The sequence below is a fragment of the Cebidichthys violaceus genome, unplaced genomic scaffold (assembly GCF_023349555.1).
Source record: "Cebidichthys violaceus isolate CVI_PGR_0920_01 unplaced genomic scaffold, fCebVio1.0.p SCAF_14, whole genome shotgun sequence".
NCBI classification, from domain to species: domain Eukaryota; kingdom Metazoa; phylum Chordata; class Actinopteri; order Perciformes; family Stichaeidae; genus Cebidichthys; species Cebidichthys violaceus.
In genome coordinates, this window is record NW_027176307.1 from 10359768 (window position 1) to 10368365 (window position 8598).

Below are 8598 nucleotides of genomic sequence, written 5' to 3' on the forward strand. Positions count from 1 at the left end.
CGCAAGTGATTGTGGGATAACATTATCTCCTTTCCTTTCCTAAAGGGTGGTCCAGTGTACCATCTGCTAAAGGAGATGAGAAAGGAAGCATTGAGGCACCTTTCCTCAGCTTTTAGAGAATTTGACCAGCTCTCATCATCGTTGCCACTTAGAAACTTCCAGGTGATTTCACTCAGTTAGGAATCTTCCTAAGTAAAATGGATTTCTTTTACCGCAGCCCACATCAAAACCACTCAGAGCATCCACTGTGAAAGGTCAAGCAGGAGTCAGTGGACGACCGGAGAAAGATTAGTTCCAAAAAAAAATTACAATCTCCTCCCATGTAGCCTATACCATGTTATAGGTCCATACAATACTTACTGTAGGTAACATGACGACAACTGATCCATGTTCATGAAAGACCATGACATGGGGTTGAGCGATCGAACATTGATTCAACGTCATCCTATATCGGAACCAGAAATGTCGAAGTATTGAATAGTTGAACACAGGGCAGAAACAACACAGCACTGAGCATTTAGTGCCCAACATGGAGACAACAGTGTAAGTAAATATTACAGCAGTGACTGCTCAGCATTCTGTAGGCTCAACAAGGCTCCTGTTAGAACTGCAGCAAATTAATTTGCGCAAAACAGCTTGATTATCACTCCATCTCCTCACAAACCTATAACAAAGTACCAATTGACACACACACACTTGCACACACAGAAGTGAACAGACCCTCCCTTATCCACTGCGAGTATTTATAGCCTCGGTAACTCAATCTGCTTCATTAGAAGTCACAATTCTGCTGGAGAGGCCTTTCACGGGGCCACAGAAGAAGAGTGCATTGTTGAATTCTTCTTGATCAGAGGCCCTGCCGCAGCTTCCACTATTCCACCATGCTCCAGCCATGTAAGTCTGGCTGTAAAAGTCCATCGCAGTGAAATGCAGTGAGCAACTCACAAAGGTTATCGTCTCCTGGGGTTAGAGTGTGTGTGTGTGTGTGTGTGTGTGTGTGTGTGTGTGTGTGTGTGTGTGTGTGTGTGTGTAGTGAGAGAGGTTGTGTGTGGATTGGAGGATGTATCCAGAATGTCTAAGTAACTTCACAATAGGGAGTTGCCCCATGAAAAGGCCAGAGCAGAGCCAGGACAAAGAGAGAACCTGGCCTCCTGAAGTGCACCCACGGGTGGGGGTGGGAGTGGAGGGAGTACAGTGATTAGTGGTACTTTTAAGAAGTGGAGATAAGCTTATTCTAGTAAAGTGCTTCAGAGCAAAATGAGCTGAAATGTTGATTCATCAAACCAATTCCAGAAAGACTGCACGGGATGTATGAATGTCCCTTTCACATACTTTTGATGGTACTTTTAATCAGTCTGTGTACAGAATCATGTGATGGACAGTCACAGCAGGGACTCCAGGAGCAGCTGTTGATTATTCAGCTGAATACAGACACCCCATGATGAGGGTCTCTGCATAAAGACACTGATACACAAGATGTCCACCATCAGTCATTTTCGGGCCGCCGGCGAACGCCTGCCTCCCTAGTTTTGCATTAGCACTAGTTTGCCCATGTCGGCGGCTTGTCGGCCGAATCGTCCTGTCGGTTAGAGAAATCACTCAAAGCTCAAGCAAATCAGTGCAGTGGAAGAGAAACGGAAGTGAGAAAAGCTCTTCGCATTTTCCATCTTCATTTCATCTGATCATTTCAGTATTTTCACAACGACACAGCTCTAGAATGGAGCCGAGGGGTTATCTCCGATGTATGATTCATGCCGTCAAGTAAACAACGATACAGAGTTGTTGGAGAGGGATTGGCGAGGTAGTGCAGAGGAGGCTTTGAGGCACCTTCCAGTGTGGCTGTTCCAAACGCTTTAGACATTCGCGTTGCCATGAGCTAAGAAGTTTGGTTCTAACGGCATAAGTCTGTTGCAAGAATCAAAACAAAGGTGACTGTTAAAGCAAACCATTTTTGGAGTTTTAAAAAATACGCAGTACAGGGTTATCTGATGTTTATTATCGCATTGAGTGGTGTCCATAGCGACATGGATAATTGGGCCCCCCAGCAAAGCAGATGGAGTTACCTCAACAGGTTGCAATGCGTAATAATTAAAGTCAAATTGTGTCCCTGAGACCTAGTTAAGGCCTTTTGGGGCCTTGGGGTAAACAAACTTGAGATATGATTATATTGAGCAGCTTCCAGTTCATGCTGCTGACACAAACAGGGAGCTGAAGGTCGACATATGAAAAGCTTCACTGTTAGCTCTATCTCTGTTGCATACTCTGACTGTGCGAGAGTATGTGTGTTGTGAAGGGGGGATTATTCTGCTGACACATTGCATTACATTTCAATTATCCGTGGTGCATTTAAATACTTTCCAATTTCCACAGCCTACATTCAATAACCTACTGTGTCAAGCTGCGCCCCCTCTAACAAGACTCTGTCAGGTTAGGAATGACAGCTTGTTGACATCCACGGCAAGTTGTTAAACATCTCAATCATTTGCAGGCTGCCTAAATTGGCACTCTGTCCAAAAAACGACATATTTAATTATTTGTAAGTGTTACAATGTAGGCATGGTTTTATTTCCCTGTTTCTAATCTTTTTTTCTTTATTGTCATAAGGATTTCTTTTCTTCTCAAACATCCTGCAACATTACAGTACAAAACATACTTTCTATGTGTAGTCTGTAGCTACACAAACACACAGAAAACAGAAAGGAAAACTACAACAGCTCAGCATGGAAGGTCTCATCATCTCCCCCTCCCGACTACTCACAGCACCCCACGTGTCACACGTTAAGGCTTTCTATTACGATCTAATGATCCCCACCATTAATGTGGAGGAAGCTGTGCCACATTTCAGTGAATTTCGAGTCAGAATCTTTCAGTTTGGCTAGCAATAACTTGTATGACGCTTTAACCGTCATGAGTATCAAGTCCTAACAAGGTGTGCTTGAACTTTTTCCAGTTACTTAGTATAATCCTGGCTGTATTAAGTAAGCATGCAAGAGCTAACCCAAACTGTGCTTTTGTAAGTCCAGCTGATAGAACAGATTTGTCTACAAGAAGACAAAAACACGCTTTTCAGGGGCTGATCCCACTACTTGGCCCAATTGCCCAAACCACTTGGGCCTAAAATGGTTAAACCAATGAACGGCCTCACATGAGTCACCCTGGTCTCGCTCCCAGGGCGTCAAATACCGATGCTTGGGCACTGGCCATCTGGGTCTTGATACCAACACACAAGGCGCCCTTTAGCGTTTGCATGAGATGCACCAGGATTTCATCTAACTCCAATATAAACCCATCCGCTTATTATTAGACGCTCAGAGGAGGGGAGGTGGATGGTTCAAACAAACCTTAACTCAGGGGACCAGCATTCGTGTCCCATCTGAAAACAAAAGTTGGATTTTTACTTTTGACGCTTAAGTTACATTACAAGCATAGTTATTCTAAACCACACCATATTTTCTTTTCTAACCAAGTAGTTTCACAAAGGTAACCACATGTTACACTGTTAACTATGCAAAAGGCTTACTTTAATGACTCCAGAAAAACATGACGAGTAGGGATGAGATCATGTTGCGTGAGGTGTACAAAAGCACGCAAAGAGCTCTTACATTTCAGGCACCCATTACTTTGACATTTAAACAAAGCTTTTTTAGTCTGACTGGAGAGCAATAATATCTATCAATTCTTTTATAATGCATGAATTTGCTCTTTCTATCCCTTACTGGCCAACCCATGTTATGGACAATATTGTCTCCAGAGCTCATATTCTTGTTATTTCATGAAGTGGAAATTAGTCTTGTGCATGTACACAATTCCACAATGGTTCGGATTCATAAAACAGCCTTTTTTTTTGAATATTTTGAACTATTCATTTACCCATACAGTAGTTGCCATCCACAGATATTGGGAGGATAATTAATGAGAAAAATTGCTCACATGTGGTCATTGGACATAATCTTGGGTTTGCAGAAGGGCCCAGTATCAATGTTCACTGTACCGAGTGGGTTGGACAGATTTCAAGAACCATTCTTTGTTGTTGTTGGGGTTTTTTTCTGGTTCGTATTTGTATTTAATTGTTAGCTTCTCTCCCACCATCTGCTTACAGGACTGACCTCATTTCAATGCAGTGTTGATACCATAGATGTGACTTCAGCTCTCACTAATGATATCCTGTCTTTGTAGTTCCCCACCTGACTGAGCTTACTTTCAATTGGCAGATGAGAAAATGCTACATTTGGGTGCTTCCACATGCTTTTGCTCTGATACTTTTACTCACACATATACAATCCCACCCCCCAACACACACACACACACACACACACACACACACACACACACACATATACATAAATATCCGTACATACACAATCAAAGACACATGCATACACTACCACATGAAGAAGTTATAAGCCGTTATATATCCTTCACACCTCTGTGTCCAACAAATACAACAGATATCCTGTCCAGTGGATGAGCTATATGTCTAAAAATGTAACCCTCTCACCGGTTGGCCACCTGGGTTTGTTAAACGAAAGCGACTGCGCTCTGTGTCTCCCGGGGCCTCGTGTCTCGGCAGAAACGCACGAGCCAAAACAAAATTAATATGCATATGATAAAAAAGAGTGAGGCAGTTGGCACACAGATTTTAAAGCAATCGCGTTAACGTTTTATTGCTGTGTCTTTTTGTATTGTGTGCTAGCGCTGTAACAAGTTTACAAGGATGGTTGGAGCTGGTTAGGGGGCTCGCAGCTTCACTTTGGGTTTGAAAATGAGAAGGGAGAACAGGACATATACAGTGTATTGCATCAGTTGTTAAAGGGCATATGTGCATTAGAAAACCTTTATGTCAGAGGTTTAGTATCTCTGAATATCAATGGCCAAATTATTGCACTGGTTGATCAGTTTCTTTCGGTTTAAGTATCGTCTCTCTCGCCATAACTATCTCAGGGAGGGATGTCTGAATTGTTTTGTTGGAAGCCACAGTAGTAAGACGTCATAAAACTTCCTTCAAACTGTCAATCTGATGTAAGAAGATCTCGCGGTGAGTGATCTGTGATGTGTTTGCCAATGTGCTGCCAAACCATTACCGTCACCACGCTGTGTGTTTTTGTATCCTGCATAACTTTCCTTTTGCCCATCGTTCTATAATCACGCTGTGGTGCAGGGTCAGAGGGTTGTGGCTGAGTGTCGGAGCTCACTCAACCTGTGTCAAACTGTGTGGGGAATGTGAAATGGAGCAGTTTGTCCAATGTGTACCAAGTTGCACAAGAGTTCAGACTGGTACTTGTCTGTCATACATCCCAGTGTCACCAGGGTGGATCCATTGGGAGGGTAAACAAGTTTCAACTGGTTTTCCTAATCCAGGCAGTGGGTAATGACATGTGGCTTTGCTCTTTCACAGTATAAAACAAAAAAATTGAATGGATTATTTTGTATGAAAATAGAGGTGCAGATACCAAACCACGATCTTTCTCTAAACCTAACCAAGTAGTTTTGTTGCCTGAACACTACAGGGGCTGGCGCAGGTTCACTAATCGCTTGCATTGATGGACAAAAAATGAACAAAATTACTTTTTGATATCATACAAACCCTTGAATGAGGACATCTTGATCCATTACAGCAGCCAAAGCCACTAGATTATGAGATCACTTTTAGATGATGTCACCTTTTTTAACCCAATAGGGACCAGAGAATTTGTAGGGTCTAAAATTGAAAGAGTTCATGTTCTGGGATGCATAAATGTGTTTGATCATTTTGGAGGGGATCTGTGACTTAGATTTTGATATTTCTAGTGTATACGTGCAGATAGTTTTGGAATGCTAGAGGAGAGATCAAGGAGTTAGCAATATCCTTGAGTGGCAAATAAACATCTACACCAAATCCCATAGCAGTTAGTCTTGTAGCTGCTGAGCTTTCTTGCCCACTGTGTAGGACAGACAAACCGCTCTCACCCTCCTTAGGCCCCACAGCTGGAGGAGGAGAAATCTATGTTGTTGGGGCAATGGATAACACCACCTGTTTTTGAATCTGAGCTGTGAAACAATTGAAATAGCAATGAAATGTTGAGTGTATTTGCAGTGCCTTCTAGATAGTAGCCGCACATGGTCAAAGACTGGAGAAGCACACACACACAAATATGACATGTGGGCAGTGTTGACTTCCAGCTAGTCTTGAATTGTTCTCTATGGCCTCTGGTAACTTATTGTTTCAACCTGTTGAGTTTCTAGCCAGGACTCTCTGGTCTCAAGTGTTGAAACATGTGTTGTGGTTCTTTAATTATTTTGGCTGGCAGGTAGCGTCAAATCATTTCCAAATCTCCAAAGAAATGAATTTGATGTCCCTTTGAAAGAAGAACTTCCTGTGAGTACAGAGAAAGAACAGACAAAGAGAGATGAGTTTTTAGAATGTTTGGAAAAATAGCTTCCTGAAAAGGAGGAGAGACACAGACAAAGTGAAACATTGGGAGGTGTGTTTTATTGTTGCACTATAATACAGAGGTCTTAAAAATAACCACTTTTTTGGTGAGATCATTTATTTTCAATTTTGTGTTTAGCAGGAGGGGGGCATTGAAATACAGCATTAGTTTATAGAAAGAGGCATACCTATTGAGTTACACTTATCAAACATTGTTTGAAAATGCAGTAAAAGTCATGCTTTGGCAGTCTAGGATGCTTAATACCCGCTTAGCCAACTCCAAAACATATTTATCCATTAGGCAAAAAAATAAATCTGCCGAGGTCAGCTGTAATGCCGCTCTTTTTTTCCGTCTTCTTCTTCTGGGTCTTTTTTGTCCTGCTAGACTTCAATATTAATCAAGTAATGAGAGAGAACAACAACTATAAAACAAATGTCCAAGTTCTCCATCCAATGGAAAATGTCTGTTCTTTCCAACCACTCTGTGTTCCAAGTCCACAGCACAGTTCAGTATGCAGACTCTTACCTGCTCTGAAACAACACACACACACACACACACACACACACACACACACACACACACAGGCCAGGTTTCCAAATCTGTTCACCTCCACTGTGATGCTCTTCGGTGACCCACTCCGTCATGATGTGAAGCCAGTTGTTGTATTTACGTGATCTGCCACAGGGCAACGCTTTCTCTGCAACAATGGGGATGTCAATGATTTGTATTAATATTTTATTTGAATTCTTCAACGGGTTGGGAAAAGTAAACTTGACCCATGCTGTGAGTGTTTTTGATCTGGTGTTTCTCTCAATGCGATGTGTGATTGGCCCACTAGAGCAGCAGCTGCATCCCGTACAGTCCGGCGAGTTCAGAGCGCTGAGATGCCACCAAGACGTTGGAAAGTATGGCTATACTACACGCCTGTGGCGTCTCATCAAAATAAATGGGGTGGGGCTGGCATTTTGCGCCACTGAATGCCTCCATTCCCATGATGAGCATCGAATGGAGTAGTAAAAGAAGGTATCAAATGAAGTACTCTGTTAATATTGTTATCGCTTCAAGGGTAATGAAGCTCTAGCGTAAGTTCAGACAGGAAGACTATACTCATGCGTGCCTAAGCCCATAGCTTATTTACCATACATCTGCCGTCACTCCTCATGCATGCACACATTATTTCCTTGTTGTTATTGTTTGGGGCTGTCAATCATGATATCAGCTGTCTAAGATCAGCTGGTCTCTAGCCAATAGCACAACGACACAAGGACATCATTAGCCTATCATCTTGCCGCTGTCTGTCTTTAAATATGACCGTCTCTCTACCTTCAGTAATTCATGCTGCTGTTACGGAACCCTCCACCTTCCCACCTCCGTCCAATCTTTGCAGATTCATCAGCTTCATCAACTCATCATCCTATCAACCTCATCAGCCACCATCACCACCAGTGTCTGGACTCCACGAGGGGATTTATATTGTTGCCGCTCAGGGCAATCACAACTCGATCACAAATCTCCTCGTCGAGTTCAAGCGCCAAAGAATTTCTGTGCAACTCATTAACGCATCATCTGTCATAATAAATGTTAACTACTAATCGTTCACTTGTCTCTCCTGATTGAACTGGTATTGGCACTGGTATCGTCATTTTTTAAACGATGCTGAACTCTGTGTTTCACTGATGTAGTGAAATGTCATTGCCATAGTGATTATTATATCAATTGCAATTTTAAATTATAGAATTCCCTGAAGCTTGGATCAATGTATATACATGTTTAATAAAATGACTCCTTGTCCCAATTTATATCCAAACTGACAGGAAGTGAATTGTACTCTGCAGATGAAAAGGGCACAGCCCTGTCTGCACTGTATAGTATGAGGACTATTTATCTTGTGCATTATGAAATGAATGTGTCACCTGGGTGGTTGTAATGCGCTCTGATTCCTGCTCCTCCATAATCTCCCCTGTGTCCGAGGTTAAAGAATGTCCTAATTACAGCCATTTTAAAGGAGCGGGTGACGTCTTTTGATGTAATATTACCCTCCAATCCAATTAGCCCAACACTTGTCAACCTCACTCAGCAGTCATGGCCACCAGCCTGAAAGTTACGGGCAGAAACCTTTCCTTTCTTCCTTTCAAAATTATAATGGAATGCCTCTGCTGATTAACTGCACCGCTCTAACCCGTTCTAT